The sequence below is a fragment of the Rhinopithecus roxellana genome, chromosome 1, assembly GCF_007565055.1.
Source record: "Rhinopithecus roxellana isolate Shanxi Qingling chromosome 1, ASM756505v1, whole genome shotgun sequence".
In the NCBI taxonomy this organism is placed as follows: domain Eukaryota; kingdom Metazoa; phylum Chordata; class Mammalia; order Primates; family Cercopithecidae; genus Rhinopithecus; species Rhinopithecus roxellana.
The window spans coordinates 65,172,317-65,192,092 of NC_044549.1; the positions used below are offsets into that span (position 1 = coordinate 65,172,317).

The window sequence follows — 19,776 nt, forward strand, 5'->3', positions numbered from 1 at the left end:
TGTAGACATCAACATGTTCTTAATATAACTCAGGAGACAGCATGCCGTATTGGAAAAAAATTAGAGTTATCACGAAAGCTAAGTTTTAGTATGGGTCTGCCACACACCATATGACATTGCTCAAATCAAACTGAGACCCACAGAGGTCTCAGTTTCCTCATCTGAAAAATAAGGAAACCAGACAAGATTTTTCTACTGTGTGTTTCATGCCCACCACGATACTGCTGAATACTGAAGCAGTTATAAAACAACAGTCCATATAAAATTTAGTCTCTAGTTTGGATTATTGTGATTTTTTCACGTGAATTGTTCTTCAAGAGCACAAGTGGTAAGGACAGGTAATACAATTTCCATAGCTAGAATGAAAACCATTCTAGTCGAATCCATCATATTTTTCACTTCTTTTCCCCTACTCTAAAAAGATCTCCATAGACTAAAAAGAAAAGAAAGAAGAAAAGGAGAAAAAGTCAGTATTTAGGCAAACTATTCTGTTAAAAATTTTCTATCATTATGTCTCTTAGATTTATATATGATTTCTGTCTTTGGAGTCATAGTTGGTAAAGTGTGCCTTATCCTTACACTAAAAATATATTTATCTATATTTTTATCTTAGTACCTGAATAATATTTTAAAATTTAAATGTAAAGAAAGGGAGTTGACATCATTTATGCCAAATGAATAGACAGTTATTTCCACACTCATCAATAGCTAATCTACTCTTTCTCTCACTTCTTCATAATGCCCCCTTAATCACACAACAATATCATATAGATAGATTGGCAGATACATACATACATACACATAAAACGATCAATTTTTTGATTCATCATTATGTGTTACTGCCCTGTTCCTACAGAATAATTATAATATTTAAGTGCTATATTTATTTTAGTTCCATATTGTTTTAGTAATTCATAGGGCAAGTTCCCATATTAAACAACTTAATTTGCCTATATATATGCACAAACATATATAACATCTTTCAAATAAATTCATTCTTTGAAATACACATCAATATCATTATTACAAAAATTTTAAGCTTTTGATTAGAATCATCTCTTATTTGTATATTACTTTGGGAAAAATTGTTATCTTTACAACAATGAGATTTCATATTCACAAATATGGTTTATATCTCCAGCATTAAAATTGTAATGTTTTCCAGGAAACTGCTGTTTCTTTCTGCATAAACTACACATACCTTTTCAAAAATGTATTGCCTATATAGCCATTTACATATTGTTTTTATAATGACTGTGGCTAGTAGTATCCAAGAAGACTATCCAGTTTTCTATATGTATTTGTAAATGTGTGGGACACTATTTTAGCTTCAATGGATTTGTGGGTGACATTCATGAGTTCTCAGAAGATACAATGACAAGAGCCATTTTTGAATTATCCAGGAAGATCATCCCATTGCTCTTTTATTAGTAAGGATACTGCTTCCTATTGTTCCGATAGATAACCTTGATCCAGTTTAGGGGCAGTAGCCTCTCGTTCTTCATTTTTCTATTGTTGGTCATTGAGGTTATTTAGTCTTTTGCTGTTACAATGTTACGAGTGTCTCTTGAGTATTCCAATGCAAAATAGCAAATCAAAATAAAATCCACAAAATATAATGTTGAAAGGTGACAAATTAGGGAAAAATGTTTCATACAAGACAAACAAAATGCTAGTTACCTTAAAAGATAAGCAATGGTCAGAAGGCATTATTTTAAAGTTATTTCTTTTTACAACAAAGATTGTTTCTAAGGCGTTTATACTAACACTGTGAAGTGCTTAAACTATAATGGTAACTTTAAAAGTATAAATTTGTCTTTATAGGTTTCAATTATGGGAAAAAATGTGTAAGAAAAAAATAAGACTGAGAATAAATAGACCAAAATGAGGGTTATCTTGACATTGTGGTAATATGATTTTACCTTTGTTATTTAAACATGTTAAATTTTCTAAATGTTCTATAATAAGCACTGTTGCTTTTATTATTTGAAAAAAATCACACTGAACTATGTGTTTTTTTTTTTTGTCTTTTTTTTTTTAGCTTCAAGAGAAAGACTTGGGTTCATTCTAAAAATCTCACTTTTTATAGATTCCTTAGTTTAGTATGCAATGGCAACTGTACACCAGTAAATAGCTTATTTTTTTCTATGTGTAATTTTCCTTCATCCAGATACTTTACTTCCTTAGCAAATCTATAATTTCACCAAAAGGAAAAGAAACTATGTATGTGTAGGTATGCACATATATGCACACACACACACTCACGAAGGGAAATGGCTAAAATATAAATAACAGCTACATTATCTCTCATTGCTAGTAATTATTTTGTTTGTGCTAGAGGAAGAAACCAATAATAAAAAGACATATAGAAGAATTTCAGCACAAGACATGTACTTACCAATTCTTTTCAGGACTAACATGATAACTCTACCTTGTCTATTATGTTGTATTTTGAAAAGTATAAAAAGGAATAAAAGAAAACTACAAATTCTCCTGCAAAGAAGCACATTCTCAGAACTGAGGATGTACAGAATAATGTGGCAGAATGGAAGGGATCCTTCATTCTCTCTTACAATAGGATGTTGGATGTTAAGTTTTAGAATTAAAACTGGAATTTGTTCTATTTTTCTATATAATGCTAAGATAAAGAAATGTGGAACTTTAGAAAAACCATAAACCAGAATACATATATTGTGTGAGTGCTAGAAGCATCACAATGGAGAGAATATGAAGATATGGGTAAAGTATAGCCAGGCCAAATATTTTATTTTATTTTATTTTTTGAAATGGAGTCTTGCTCTTGTTGCCCAGGCTGGAGTGCAACGGTGCAATCTCAGCTCACCACAACCTCCACCTCCTGGGTTTAAGCGATTCTCCTGCCTCAGCCTCCCGAGTAGCTGGGATTACAGGCATGCGCCACCACACCTGGCTAATTTTTTTTCTTTTTTTTTTAGTAGAGGTGAGGTTTCTCCATGTTGGTCAGGCTGGTCTTGAACTCCAGACCTCAGGTGATCTGCCTACCTCAGCCTCCCAAAGTGCTGGGATTACATGTGTGAGCCACTGCACCCAGCCAGGACAAATATTCTTAGCAGAAGACCTAGACCTAGCAAAAGACCTCGAAACTTGCTTCTTAAAATAGCAAGTTTGGAAAACACTGGGGAGTGGATGATGGGCACTTGCTTGGTGAGTATAGTGACAGATGCACTGAATGTCCTGACTTCACCACAATATAATATACCAGTGTAGCAAAATTGTACTTGTACCCCACGAATATATACAAGTAAAAAAAAGAAAAAGAAAAAGACTGACAAATACATACTTGATGGTAGGGCACAAGGTGCATTGATGGTGCATCAATGGATGCACACCTCAGGGCATCCATTGAAAGGTATCTCATTTTGATAAAGTATTAGAACTTGTTGTCATTTAAAGGAACTGTGTTCTCTCTCCTGTATGATATCATAGAAGCCATATGCACTACAAGTTCCCCAATGGTTGCTGGTGGTTGTGAGCAGCATGGTGAGTCTCCAGTTAACCTTTCTTTGACTTGATGTTTTCCAGCTTAGCCAGAATGGCCCAGACAATCATTGCCTTCCTGCAGTCAGCTTATAGATCAGGGAAGGTAGGACCATAAGAGGTCATCAACATTTGAATAAATTCTGCTCCACTGTGGGAGGGTGCAAACTTCAAGCTAATGTTCTTCAAAGGAAACTAATTTCCCACTGGTCTTGCAAGTTTGTGTTATACAAATCCCTGGATTTAAGACTAGGAATATTTCTGAGATGCTTTTGAAAATCTATCTATCTAATGTTTAAAAAAAAGGAAAACAAAATTCTCCAGAACATAATGTTGTAGGCCTTTAATAAAAGATTTGCATTGAGTAAGTCCTATCTTGGATTATCTCCCAGGTACAGTAACAATGGCTGGTTTTTCAAAGGTAGCACAGAAAAAGAAAGTCAAGGATAGGGAATGTTCACTCAGTAGTCAGTGCATGTGTTAATTCTTTTAACAGAGATTTGAAAGTTATCCCTGTCTTTAGAGGGGACATAATTGAGGCCTAAAACTGGCTTGCTTTTTGGATCCTTGTCAATGCATTTCCTAATGGGGCCAGGTCTCGAGGGCCATTCTCAACTGTATGCATTCCCATCTCATTTCCCAATTTATGGCAGAGATTGTGGTAACTCTTTGTAATTAGACAGGGTATTTATGTTCTAGACTTTTCATCTGAAATCTTGTATGCAGCTTTGTAAGAATCTCCTCTGCCTTCTTCAGAGTAATTACCCTACATGAGGTGCTCTTGCATTCTCTGATCTTAGAAGAATTTCATATCATTCATCTCTCCTTTTGTCTTCTAATGAAGTCACATCATTGTTTCATAAAGAGTAACTGAAGGTTGTTTTCCCAAAGTCTTAACTAGTATCCTTCTGGAACCAACATAGAGTAAAATTGTCTATACAGTTCTTCATTCTATTATATTATTTTTTATTTCAAGTGTAAAGGTTCTCTATTTCTTTTGCCAATGCACTAAACACAGCTTAGAAGAAGCGGTCATCCATGAACAAATTATTCAAGAGCCTTGCATATATATAAGGGCTATATGTTATGTCCTTTATCAGAATGTCTTACCGTGGTCCTGGGTCATGTTAAAGTAAATAAGAAGGCCATTTGCCTGAGGCTGTCTCTGAGACCAGAGCTCTTAGGTAAACAAACTGGAACTTATCTTGGAAACATTTTTTTAACTGACTAAAACCAAACAAAGCAAGATTTAGCCAATCATGAACAGCCAACCAGGCAACCAGCTACACAGATAGGAACCTCCCACTGAATCATATCCAGGTAAGTAAGGCAAATGCCTGGTCACATTGTCACCCAAATTAGGCAAACACCTAGCTATCACCAATTAGATAATTTCTCTATTTGCTTTCATGTTCAGCCCATAAAATTCTTTCACTTTTGTTGCTAGAGTTCTGGAGTTGCTGGAGCTCTCTGAACCTCTTCCAGTTTTTTGTGCTGCCTGATCCATGAATCATTCTTTGATCAAATAAACTCTATTTATTTTGTCTAAAGGTTTCTACAGTACTATTAATCCAACTGTTGGTTGTTCTATACTATTACAATTTATCTTAGAAATCTGTCCCTAAGCATGTGTACAAAAACTAGAAGTTCACAAAAATATATATAGAAACTATTCCTTGGACAGAACAGTCTCATATTTTTTGTTTTAACATTTCTCTACATGACACTTCAACTGAGACTCACAGGTTATCTGTTTAATGGCACTTTCTTTGAATAAGAAGCCAATTTTTAGCTTATTTTTCAAGCTCTTGCAATTCAGAGTTATTGGAATATCCATTAAATTTGGATTTTTAAACTCATTTTACTCCTTGGAAAATGCCTACACTGCATTATGATGTTCTAATTGTGATGACTTGGTTTTAGCAAAACAGCATTTCTTTCAATTTTGTTGAAGATATTTGATGTTTCTCAGCTTGGAATACATACTTCCAACATACTTCACCAAGGATCAGAAAGAAGTCATGAATTCTTTAACACCTTTTATGAGATGCAGTCTGAATCAATGCATTTTGGAAATACAGAATTTTGCTTCTCCTACACTCCATTCACAGAAAGATCCAATGCCTTAACTGCACCCTGTGGATGTTACAATTCTCTTTATGTATCTGTATCTTGTTCTAATAGCCCATAAATTCTTCTTACTCTCTACTCTCATACTGTAGAGAACACAATCCTCCCATTGTATGGCTCAGGACTGTCCAACCCCTGCCCTCCACCTAACCTGTGAATCTGAGACTCAAATCCACAGCTATGAAAACCAAAAATAACTTTTACTGCTTACTGGCACTGAATTAAGAAAACCCATATAGATTCCATGTGAGAGCCACGGGAAAAACAAAACACATCACATGAGTATCTGTAAGTGGTTGGCAATATTAAGTATGTGCTGAGAATTAACATTTTGTGTTTATACCAGATGTCAGGTGTACTGCTTCTCTCTCTGAGTTGTCAAAAAGCATAATACAGAGAGAAAAGGTCAAAGAATCCTGGGGGATGTTAGTGGTGCTTAAAGGTTATAATGACTGAAAAAGATTGCTTTAAGTCTACATGTATCACCACTTCAGATGTCATTTCACATCTCAAGTGGAAACAGAATAGGTCCTTCTTAAGAGATTTGTGGAATACAATATGTTTTGGCAAGTAGAGCTGAAAACATGCTATGGTTACTGTAAGCCCGCCAGAATGGGTCCCCTTATCTGAAGATCAATGACTACAGATGATTGATGGACTAGTTTCCCCACCAGTAAACACCAGCCTGTTATTACCAGAACAGATGTAATGTGATCCATACATAATTAACTGAATTTACAAATGCCAGAAGTACATTAACTAGTCAAAGCATCCCTTCATTTACTCCTCCAGATTTCACAATGATATAGGAAAGAAATGACCCACTAACGCATCAAGAAATGAACAGTCAAGTTGAATCTGAATAAACTCAGGCAACTGACTCTACTTACTCACTGATAAAATAAGAGGAGAGACTCCTCTCTCTATCCTTTCCTCCCTCCCTCCCTTCCTTCTTCCTACCTTGCTTCCTCCATCCATCCCTTTCTTCCTTTTGTTCTTTCTTTCTCTTTCTTTAGAATTTGTCAGCCCAGTGTCCTATCTTTAAAAATATTCATATGGAGGAATAACATTTAAAATAGGTAAAAAAAAAAAAAAAATCACTCTATTTGAAGAGAAAGTTATGAAAATTAGCGTTTGTACACAAAGCTGCCCCCTTGACTATTTTCACAAACCTTCAGAGCACTTGGCAGAGGATATTTTGAAAATCACTGGTGAACCTTATCTTTAAGCTAGGTCACCACTTCCTGAAGCGTGCTGCTCAGAACATCTGGTCCTGCAAGATGCTCCATAAACAACGAGTTTTCTACTTAAGTAAGTTTAGGAAATGTTGCATGCTAGATTATTCCTCTTTGATAGGTAAAATCAATATTATCCCATTAAAAGCTCTGAGAAATAAAAGAAAGACACATTCTTGTTTTCCTAACATTTTTGAAAAAGTTTTCTTTTTAAATTGTCCTCATACTTTTCCATGGGGCCTATTACCATTCTCTAAGAACATACTGTGAAAATGCTGCTCAATGTCACCCAAATGATGTCTAAGCAGAACATATGCTGACAGAAGTATAAAACCATGAGAGAAAATAAGGAGTCTCTGCTGGGAACACAGACTTTATCAATTGTATTTCACGTATCAACCCATCAATTAGACAGTCTTGCCAGGAAGGCAGTGCTGACAATGTTACTCAGTGTGGAAGGTGCTCGGTAAATGGTAGTAGTACAGAGAGAATGTGGCAGGCTGTATAAAAACCAAATCAGAATTTAGAAGAAGTAACAGGAGTGGGCTGCAAAACACCTAATACTTTCAGATATAATAATGTCACTGAAACCATTGCATATGTTAGAAAAAAAGGAAAGGTCCTTAAATTTCTGAATTTACATAAAATTTACATTGGAAACAAAAGCGATTTACTTATAGCTACAATAGAATTAGGCACAGTTCTGCTTAGTTATGGTGTTTACTTTGGGGAACATAACGTGTCCTCACTGGAACTGAGCTTTAGCTGACATCTGTCAACTGATCTTTCAAATTCACCTTCTTCCAGGTAAAATTGATCTGAAATATTACAGAGTTTGTATTTATGTATAACAGAATCTCACTCTTTAGACTTCCCCTACTCTGTTGTGCTTAGCTGACTGATTTATCCTCACTTTGGGGGCATAAAACATTTGCTAAGAAAAGTAATGATGCAAAATAGACTGGAAGGGGAGAATGTTTAATTACTTCAGAAAAAGTATGTAAAACAAATTTGGAAAACTATTTCCAGGACTGAGACGCTACTTTCAGATACTACAGGCCTCCAAGGGCCTATAATTAGCTGCTTTAATTAGCTTCATTTGGAATTATTTTATGTACCCCTGAATCTAATGAAAAGTGGATTTTTAAAGACTTTATAAATCATCCTCTTGACTGTCTCTCATATTTGTATTCCCTCAGATTGCTAAGTGAATGAGGCTTCTTCATTTTTTTTTTTTTATTATCAGTAAAGAATGTCCTTAAAGGAGCAGACTTTCAGCTGTGTCCTGTAGCCTGAAGGCACCTTCAAACCATGTAGTATTTCATCCATACCATTTAAAAAAAATTGGAAAATTTTACCAGCATACAGTTTCTGGCTTTTCTTTAAAAATTTACTTTCTCCATGGCAATAATCCACTGGAGCTAAGTAGCCCATGAACCCTTCAGGTGGAACATTCAGTTTACCACAATCCCTTCTACACCGAATTTTATACAATTTTTCATTATTATATATTGTTTTCTTTATAGTAGAGTTGGAATAATGTAGACTGGTTATCATATGCAGATCTCTGTCAAATATGGAGGGAAGACTACAAAGGTCAAGTAACTCAAGAAAAAAATAAGAGCATGTGGTGAATTACGTTATTATTATTTGCTGCTCCTCTCTGTGGCAGGACAGTTCTGGCCCATTTGGTCAGCATTGACCATAACAGTTACTTTGGAAAATGGAATGAATAAAAGTGATGTATATACCACCTGTGAACAGCTTGCATAGTTCAGACAGTTTTATTTTCTCTGTGTCATGAAAATGACACGTCCCAGGTTGGGACCATTCTTTCCCAAAACAACAAAATCACATGGAATACAGATTCAGCCAACCCACTGCTTAGAGGCTACGTGGATAGGAAATTAATCTTTATTCTTAGATGCCTCTGAGACTTTGGAGTTGTTTGTTGCTGCAACATAACCTAGTGAAAGCTGATGGATGCAGAGCAAATTTCATATAAATAGTGAAAAATATCTCCATGTGTTTTATATACAAAATGTGTCTGTGTCTAATGAATTTAACTTAGCCACGGTTAGGAAAAAAAGCCATGGTAAGAACTGTAACCAGCAAATGGGAAATGCATGTGCCAAATCCTTAATAAACTCAAAAAAGGACTGCATTTTCTATATTTTTAAAAAAATGCAAATAAAGTAAATGACGCTGTTTAGAGATTTAGCTGTTACCAGGAAAATAATTGCCCAAGCCTCAAATCCTAGCCCTCCTTTCATTGGAATCACTTGTCTGGCTGCTGCAGACCTGTGGGAATAGCGAAAGGTGACCACTGTGCAGTTTCTGTGAATGAATTCTTACTGAAAACTTAATGCATGATTCATTCTACAATTTCTTACTTTTAACCCCGGTATCATTTCAAAGTCCAACTTGCTCAATTTAAGGAGGAAAAACAGGTTTTAAATAAAAGCTAGACCTCAAAAGGAAGGGGATCAATTTTGAAATTCCCTTCCCACAAGACCAACCTGTGTTTTCCTTCAGACAGAGCAACAATCGCAGGCACAGACACACAGTAACAACAATAACAACAAAAACAAATTCAAATTACTCTGGGGTGAGGTGCCAAGTGGTGCCTATGAGGATCAAAAACTACAAAACCTTAACCAAGTGGTAAGAGAGGTGCTCAGTCTCTGTGAGCATTAGTGCAGTTGACTACGAAGCACCCACCAGCTACTCCACACCTGGGCAGGTGGACGGATGAAAGCCAGGAAATTTCAGTTACACAACTAGGCAGACTAACAACTTTGCTCTCCAAGACAGCATTCTTGTAAAAGTTTAAAAAAAATTATCCTCATACTTTTGTCAATGTTCCATGTAAGCCACAAAGTTCACTTTGCTTTAGAGTTTAAAATGTCCTACTTAATAAAATTCACCCACAAAAATACTTCAACTCTTGCACTTGCTCTGGCATAAATATTTCTCTATTCCTTTAAATGGATTTTGAAAGCATTTACATTTGTATGACTTGAAGACAATGTGTTTCAAAGTGTGGCTCAAAAACCATCTGAATCAAGACTCTCCTGGGTCACTGATGAAGAATGCCGATTTCCAGGAAAGACCCCACGCTATGCAGTCAGAATCTCTGGGAGTGGGACTGTGGAATCTACATTTTAAACAAGGCCCCTAAATGAGCCACTAGAGTTTACAAAACACTGCCCTATGACCAAAATCACTTGATTTGGACTTTATCTGTGTAAGAAACACCCATCAATTGATCTAATACATTGTAAGGTTTCTTTGTTACAATAGCATGTGTAATATTAATTAAAACACAGGTACACACACATGCATTGCAATGGAAGTAACCAATGTTTTATTTCCCCCACTTGCTAGTGCACAGATCAATTCTTGGATCTCACCTGGTGTTTCCTAGTCTTTTTTTTTTTTTTTTTTTTTTTTTTTTTTGACCAAAGGCATCAACTAATGGTCATTCGGTTTCTTTTTGGGATGAGACAAAGCCTTTACCATTCTTGATTTATAGATAATTTTTTACTTAAAGCTGAAAACATAGGTCAGAACTCTGCCATATCAAAATAAATTCTGCTGAAGCACTCTCTCTCGAACAGTGGATTTAAGCCCCTGAGTTTCCACATGTAATTATTTGATGGGCTTAAGGCTCCTCTGTCTGTGGGTGGATGGAATCAGAGCAAGAAGACTCGGCTGTCTTTAGAGTGAGAAAGAATGATTTTCTCATCCTACTACTGCAGACCAGTTAGGGGATCTGGGAATAAAATGGAAGGGGGAAGTGTGAAGCCATGCTGCTGTGAGAAAAATGTAAGAAATGGTCAGGGGCATTTCTGATGCTTGGGGGAAATTCGCCTGCAGACTGAAAGTGTAAGTAGTAATGAATGAATGAATCCAGTTTCTCAAAGTTGTTTCCATGACCCTGACTCTTTCCAGAGTTCTTTGTGGTATGTTCCATGCTGACTTTAATCCAAAAGGGATGTTGTGACAGCCCCAGGGACAGCTGTCAAAACATATAGCTGCTGTTTCTCTATTTTTAACATTAAATTTCCTATTCTCCTTGCATGTGTCATTACTACATACATACATACATACCATCCTAAAATGATATCCATTGCATTAGTTATGAGCTTTTGTTTGTAAGAAACAGAAATCTACTAGAGTTAGCCTAACTAAGGATCAGAATGTGGTATACAGACATGAGCTGTTTCATAGAACCCAAGGGCTAGAAAACAGCTACCAAGAAATGAGAGCTGGGGAGACTGCAGCCCAGGCAGTCTTTCGTCCTTAATCTCTGACCCTGGTCTCTTCTTGTTTCTGTCTGGCTACATCTCTGCTCCTGAGGCATCAGCTTTCTTGGCTGCCTAATCTACATGATAGAAAGGCTCTGTTCCAAACTCTCAAATTCAGACTTGTAGGCTTACAGGTCAAATATCAAATTTTCAGGAGAAAGCATCTGATTGGCTCATCTTGTGGCAGGTGTCCTCCCTGGGCCATTCAGCTGAAGTCAGTTGCAATGTACTGGCTGGGCCCCTGGGGTCACTGATGCTAGTACACAATGGGCATCTCAAAGCCATCTCCATTCCTTTTCTCTAAACATAATTGTTTTAACTTTTTCATCCTCAACCACAGATAATCCAATGAGGAAAGAAACCCAAACATTTTCTAGAACCATGTTTTCTAAAGTGGGGTACAGATATTCCCAGCCGGACAATCCCACAGGGTACAGAAAGAAAGTATAATTAATCCACTTCATAGATTTACTTTTATTTAGATATTTTAAATTTTTACATTTTTCCATAAACATATTAAGATGGTAGTATATTTGCATGTATATAAATAAATCAGACATTTCAAACAATTCACATAGATTGCCTTCTTAAATATTCACAATGATCCTATAAGGGTAGGTTCTGTGATTACTTCCCATGTACAGATAAGAAATAAGAGATACAGAGGTTAGGCAACATATTCCAAATTCCATAGCTTGTAATGTCAGCGTTAGAATTGGCACTAAGCAGTCTAGCTCTAGGTGCCCAGTTTGTACCCTCTCTGCCTCCTTCATAAGTGTATATGTGTGAGTGTGACTGTGGCATGGTGGTACATAAAAACGTTTTCATTGTTACAGAGTATCTATTAAAGGAGTCTGAAAAACACTGTTTTAGAAGGTAGAAAATGTGTAAATAAAAAAAAAATTGAAGCCTATAATGTTTGTGAGCACAGGAAAATTTTCCATCAGAAAGCAGCTGATCAGCTGGGCTCACGCCTGTAATCCCAGCACTTTAGGAGGCCGAAGCGGGTGTATCACTTGAGGTCAGGAGTTTGAGACCAGGCTGGTCAACATGGCCAAGCCCCATCTTTATTAAAAATATAAAAATTAGGTGGGTGTGGTGGCGTGTGCCTGTAGTTCCAGCTACTCAGGAGGCTGAGGCATGAGAATTGCTTGAACCCGGGAGGTGGAGGTTGCAGTGAGCCAAGATTGTGCCACTGCACTCCAGCCTGGGCAACAGAGGGACATTCTGAAAAAGAAAAAGAAAAAAGAAAAAAGAAAAAAAAAAAAAACAGAAAGCAACAGACCTAGGTGCCCAAATCTACCATGACATGGGTTTGGACAAATCACCTAACTGCTCTGAGCCTTGGCTTGTCAATGTAGAATGAGAGTAGTAATCTCTTCCTTGAAGTTCTGTTAGGAGCAATAAGCTCTGTGTCTGGCCAATAATAATGGCACCTATTATTGTCATTCCAGGCTTAACTAGTCACTAGCAAACTCATCATTTTCATTCCCTGTGGGACCATATGTACCTGAGGACAGAATTCCTATCTATCTTCCTATTTCCTGCAAACTGAACTCAGTGCTTTTCTCTTGGGGAGTGGTTTCGGGCAGTATTCAACAAGTATCAATTTGGATATATTTCTATCAACTTCATGAGCAATATGCTCAGTTTTTCTTACTTAATATCAATCTTATTCAAGTGAAGAAACATATTTATTATAGTAAAATCTTACTATAAGACATATCACATCTTCCACAAATAAATAGCTATTTGATGGATACTTGAGTAAATCAAGAATGAATACAGTGGATGGATGGATGGATGGATGGATGGAATGATGCCTGGATGGACAGATTTAGAAAGAAAAAAAAAAAGGAAAGTTGGAAGGCAGGCTCAATTAATAGTTTAAATTCACGGCTTCCACATTCAGGCACTTTGGAGAAATTCAGGATTTTCATCTCCATTTCCAACTACAAAATGGTCTATACAGTATAACAAATGTTTCCTTTAGAGATCAAAATAGTTTACAGTTATCCATATAAAAGCAGTTAAAGTTTATGTGTCAATCGATTTAGAACATACTTGTCTTAATGCAACTATAAATCTGTTAATATTCTGAACTTCCGAAAATGTCAATAGTCACATCAGTATTGACAATTCAAAAAAATAGTTAAAATTTTGAGATTCATTCAGTCTACAGATGGATTACCTAACTGTTTGTTTGCCATGACATGCTAACCTATCCTCAGGATAGGAACAATAAATAAGCAGTAATATTCTATTGTACAGATGCCAATTTCTCAATAGCCTATCAATCATCTGCTTCCTAGTCTTGATCTTGCAGTTTGTGGTGACATAAGTGCTGCTGTAATGCAACTTTTGCACCTACTCCTTTAGGGAAGGTGGAAATCACTGGGCTATTAGAGAAGCAGTCTACACAGTGACCTCTGATGGAAATTTGATGGGAGCCAGAAAGCATATTCTTAATTCTTTTTTCCCCCCTAAAGAGACAAAGTATTGCTATGTTGCCCAGTCTGGTTTCAAACTCCTGGCCTCAAGGGATCCTCCCATCTTGGCTTCCCAAAGTGTTGGGATTACAAACTTGAGCCACCACGTCCACTGCAGAAGGCATATTCTTTTTTTTTTTTTTTGGAGACAGAGTCTCACTCTGTTGCCCAGGCTGGAGTGCAATGGCACAATCTTGGCTCACTGCAAGCTCCACCTCCCGGGTTCCAGCAATTCTCCTGCCTCAGCTTCCCAAGTAGCTATTACAGTCACCTGCCACCACACCTGGCTACTTTTTGTATTTTTAGTAGAGATGGGGTGGGGGTTTCACCATCCTGGCCAGGCTGGTCTCAAACTCCCAACCTCAGGCAACCTGCCTGCCTTGGCTTCCCAAAATGCTGGGATTACAGGCATGAGCCACCATGCCCAGCTAGAAAGCATATTCTTTCTTCCCAAACAAAACATCAAATTTAGAGATTCATCTCTATATCTTTTTTATTTTGACACTACCTACACATATATTATGTATTCTTGACTTCAAGATTTTGAAAAACGCTAATGTTTTAAGGTTTATTTTATTAAATTTTTTTTTATCTTTTTTTTTTTGGAGACAGAGTCTCACTCTGTTGCCCAGGCTGAAGTGCAAGGTGCAATCTCAGCTCACTGACACCTCTGCCTCCAGGGTTCAAGCGATTCTCCTGCCTCAGCCTCTCAAGTAGCTAGGACTATAGGCGCATGCACCACCATGCCTGGCTAATTTTTTTTTTGTATTTTAGTAGAGGGGGTTTCACCATGTTACCCAGGCTGGTCTTGAACTCCTGAGTTCAGGTAATCCACCCTCCTCGTGCCCCGAAGTGCTAGGATTACAGGCGTGAGCCACCACACCTGGCCCATTGTAAAGTTTAACTGTATTACCTGCAGAACAGTAGCAAAGTGTTCTTCAAGGAAAACTGTGTACCTAAGATGACGCTCTATAATACTTACAGATTAAACTGTTTGAGGAAATTGTTGTTCTGAGACACAATCACATCCAAAAACACTAGTCATGTGTCTCACTGCATTGATGAAGTCTAGCAACTGGACAAGTCTTCCTAGAGATGAAGATGCCTATTTAGTGCCTTTTCTTTAGGTTCTCCCAGCTAAGCTACCTGAGCTGACTTCTGTTTTTCAGTCTATCCATCTTGGGCAAAGAAAAAAAAATAAAGATGTTGATACCGAAGTTGTAAATCCCATGCCATCTGGGCATGTTGCTAACAGTTCTCACCTTTGTCACATCAGGGTTTACAAGGCAATTTTTAGCATAATGTCACTTCAGCCTCTATTACCTGCTGTTTGGCATCTCACATTCTCTTTTTTCCATCCCAAGGGCTATGTTGTTATAATACGTGAATGGCAGTGTACAAGACTTCCATTTCAAGAATATGTGCATAGCAGAGATATGGAAAGCTGAATCAAGACACAAAAGTCATTTGCTGATTAAACACTGGGACAGACTCAAGCCTGTCTTCTACTCAGAATAAATTTTTATCAGCCATTGTTGAACAGAACTCATCTCTTTATTAACATGCACGTATGTAATAACTTGATTAACCTATGAATTCCTGAGTGATTAATATTTATCATAAGGTGCCCATGAACTAGTCTTATGACCTTACTGAAAACAGGGTAATTTTTCTTGTGTATATGAATGTCTAATGATTGTGTAGTGATATCAGCAACTGAATGGTAATTAACACGAACTCCCAGCTTTTCACATGACTCATAACTAGATTAATAATTATGCTGCAGGTGATGCATGTCCAGTCCTCTATTTCTGGCTTTTGATTTCCTAGTTTTCTAACAGATTTTGGGAGGTTAATTCCTCTTGCTTCATAGAGGTGCTGGATTGCTCTGCAGAGAAAGCAATGACTAGGAAGTGGCAGAAAATGACACAGAATGATGGGGAGATAAGAACTTTCTCAGACGACAGCAGTCTGTTGCTGTGAGGTTACAGGGATTCCCAGGAAAATTCCTCATTGTCTCCCACCATAAAACACTTTTTTTGTTATTATAGTATCAAATAAATGGCAAATGCTCTTATGCAAATCTGCCCCAAGTTGCTGATACTATCTCATAAATTACATAGATGAATTAAGGAAATATGACTAACATATGCGGTTTCCACACTTTGGGATCCTTATTTAGGCCTTTTCCACATCTATCTTCCTAATCTAGTCGTGGAGAACATTTCTGGATTTTATCCCAAATAAGCAAAAGAAAGTTATAAACTTACTGCACTAAGAGGAGATTTTAACACAATTTTACTATGAGTCAAAACATTTAGTTAACTCTGGGGATATTTCTTCTAATGTGATTTTAAGCATTGCCGATGTGTTAAACAATGGGCTGGAAAATTAAAACAAAACCATGAACTGTGCTGCCTCTGATTTTGAAACGTCAGAGCTTTTGGCTTAAGACAGTGTCACTTCTGCTGAGGACTCTGTGCCTTCTCATTTGGAGAACAGCAACAGGGTGCTGGTTTAGAGCATGCCATACTAGAAAGAGCCCTGGTCATGAGTCAGAGCCTCCAGGTTCTAGTTTTACTTCTTCACAGCTCTGTGATTTTAGGTTGGCCGCCTCCTCTCTGAGGCACACTTTGCAAACTCCCAAAGTGTAGCCCTGAATAAAAGCTGGAGAGCTTTGCGCTGAAGCTTAGTTTCTGGCCTCGTGACTCATGTGCCATTTCTAAGCAGGAAGTCTGGGTTCAAGGCACTAGGCAATGGCTGGTCTTAAGAGCCCACGCTCTTAGCATCTCCAGGAGTCAGCTTCCAGACTCTGCTGTACGTTGTCACTCATCTTCCTCCCCATACTTTTACCCAAAAAGAATCTCACTAGAAGGTAATTTCCACAAAGGACTAGAATACTGCTTGGCATCTAAGTAACACTCAATAGACAGAGGCTAATACTATTATGATTATTTTTATTTTATTTATTGTATTTTTTTTGAGACAGGGTCTCGCTCTGCTGCCCAGGCTGGAGTGCAGTGTTACGATCAGCTCACTGCAACCTCCACCTCCTGAGTTCAAGCGATCCTCCCACCTCAGCCTCCCAAGTAGCTGGGACTACAGGTGTGCATCACCATGTCCATCTAATTTTTTGTATTTTGGGTAGAGGTGGGGTTTTACCATGTTGCCCAGGCTGGTCTTGAAATCCTGAGCTCAAGCAATCTGCCTGCCTTGGCCTCCCAAAGTGCTGGGATTACAGACATGCGCCATTGTGCCCAGCTGGTTATTATTATTATTATTACTGCCTTTCTTTGCTTACTGTGTTAGGCTGATGTAAGAGGGAATACAACAGACAAATAAAATATGATTGCATCTTCAGTAATCATAAAAATAACAAATTTAAACATTTCTAACCACAGAGAAGGAACCAAGAAGAAATGTGAAGTGAATAAAGGTAACACAAAGTGTGGAAGACAGACAAGGGCAAGCACATATCCTGTAGGGACTGTGCGACTTTGTGGGAAGAAAACCAAATGGGCCACAGCACAGGCCATAAGTTCTCTGATTAATCCCTCATCGCTTGTACTGATACACCCTGGAGTGACAACTTCAGCTGCTCTCTGACCTGGCTCACACTCTCTACTGAATTAAAGGCCATGAGTCAAAAAGGTGATGAAGCAGGGCTGATACCAGCTGCTGTGGACAGAGTTTACTCTGATCTGTCAATGCCCACACCTGTCTGGTTGGCACCCAGGGCATTTTGGCTGTTAAATGATTGTATCTCCACAAAATTTCCAGTGAACTCTCAAAAAGCACGTATAACTGGCCAAATTTTAAAAAACGTATTCCTTACATGATTGTGTTCATTTCTTCAACCAATATTCACTGTTTGTTACAAATCAGCCTTGTACTAGACTCTTGGGTGCAAACACCAACATAGGCCTGTCCTCAAGAAGCTCATAAGCCAGTGTGTTAAGACAGTGGATGTGAACTGTGAATACCTCAGCATTACAGACACTTGGATCAACGAGCACCACATTTTTTAGCATCTAAGTCTGCACAATCTGGAACTGAGGGAAGCATGCTTTTGGTCAATGTTATTTGCTCTCCTATGCATGCTCTGGGTTCTTATGGGTACATGTCTGACATCTGGGAAGATTTCTTCCCACCTTCACCTATTTGACTTCCACTGTCATCCCAACCTAGTGTTTTAAAAATGAAAGGACTCGGCTGGGCGCGGTGGCTCACGCCTGTAATCCTAGCACTTTGGGAGGCAGAGGCAGGCAGATCACCTGAGGTCTGGAATTTGAGACCAGGCTGACCAACATGGAGAAACCTCGTCTCTACTAAAAATACAAAATTAGCCGGGTGTGGTGGTGCATGCCTGTAATCACATCTACTCTGGAGGCTGAGGCAGGAGAATGGCTTGAACCCGGGAGGTGGAGGTTGCTGTGAGCCAAGATTGCGCCATTGTACTCCTGCCTGGGCAACAAGATTGAAACTTCATCTCAAAAAAAAAAAAAAAAAAAAAAAAAAGAAAGGACTACCTTTGAAAGTCACCAAAGGCAGAGAAAAATCAGGATATCATTACTTAGGATAGGTGTGATGGGCTAACAGTTCTCCAATTTTATAACATTTGAATAGATTTATCTTTTGGGACATGCTTCATCCAACAGCTTACTAAGACATGTTCAATGTGTGCATACTTAGCCAACCAAAAAGTTCCTCCTTTCCAATCAGTGAATGTATCTAATCATAATAACACTTAAAGAAAACCACTCAGTTGGAATTTTAAATTGGGTCAACACCTATAAAACTGATCACAACCAAGACTATCCAGCAATTATTTTATGTCCATTTGAGACAATATAAATTTAAATTATTTTGATACTTCCTTCCTAGATGTAGTTTTGGCAATTATTTATTTCTGTCTAATATATCTCCCTCTGTTTTCTCATAATAAAACACTTCCTTTGGAAACTGCTTTTTTCTCATTCCAGTGCTTGTCAGTAGGTGGACTGACTCAAGTCCTCAGCTTCAGGGCTCCCATAAATAAGGCTGATTCTAAAAGAATCAGGAGCCACAGAGAGATAGGGTGTCTGCTTCATTAGGATATTTAGCATTAAGGATCACAGAGCTTAGAGCTGTCAGAGGCCACCTTTGCCCCTACAAGGAATATACATGGGAATGGAGGCAATATTGAGACAAGTGGAATCAAGAAATATAGGGAAAAATGGATGGTTTATGAAATTGGTTCAATCCCTGAATCCAACAAATTGGGTTTTCAGGGAGCAGACCCCTAAATAGAGTTTGGAATATAAGCTTTTAATCAATGATCAAAACCCATAAAGGAAAACCTAGGATTCAACTGGGAAGAGAAAGAAACTGAACTGTGATGTGGTCCAACAAAGACATGGTCATCCTGACAGGAAGCTGTGGATTCAATCAGAAATGACCAGTGTTGGTCAGAAATGGCTGACCCTTCATATCCCAGCCTTGCTCAGTCACTAGATGTGGGCTTCCTCAAGAGGGGTGTGACTATGGGCAAGTGTCTCTCTACAGCTGGGGCAGACCAGGAAGGAGTGAGAGCTGGTGGGCATCCACTAACCCCACACCCCATGGTGAGACAGCATGTCCTTCTAGATGGCTTATGTCTTTGTAAAACTACACAGTGCTACTAGAAGCCATTTGATCATTCCAGTTATGTGAGCCTGCAAACTCCCAATTTTTGGTCAAGATAGTTTGACTTCTGTTACTTCGTTTGCAATCAAGAAGCTCTATGCTTCCCTTGAAAGTTAAAGTTCTTCTGAAATGTCAAGATTCCAGCAATTATGAACACCCTTGAAATAAATTGGAGAACACAATTTAAACCCACAGCAGATCACGTGATGGCTGGCAATCCTATTTGTTAATCAAGTTCCAAGTCTGCAGCCCCCAGATGGTTCACAAATTTCAAGTGGCCAGATCCTGAAGATGGGAGATATCTGTTTTATTGGGCTGAGGGTTTGTGATCAAAACTGACAACTCATTGGGTGGAAACGACTGTAATTTGTATAGCACAGAACAAATAAACTCCAGCATGTTTTCCTTTGAATAAGTTTTACTATAATGACA

General features: G+C 38.0%; 1 protein-coding gene across 1 annotated transcript in view; it reads right to left on the minus strand.

Annotated features, from left to right (window-relative positions):
- The window catches only part of LOC104680140 (contactin-3), a 334,676-nt gene that overhangs the window by 136,159 nt on the left and 178,741 nt on the right, over positions 1-19,776 (minus strand). The gene's annotated exons all lie outside the window — the stretch shown is intronic.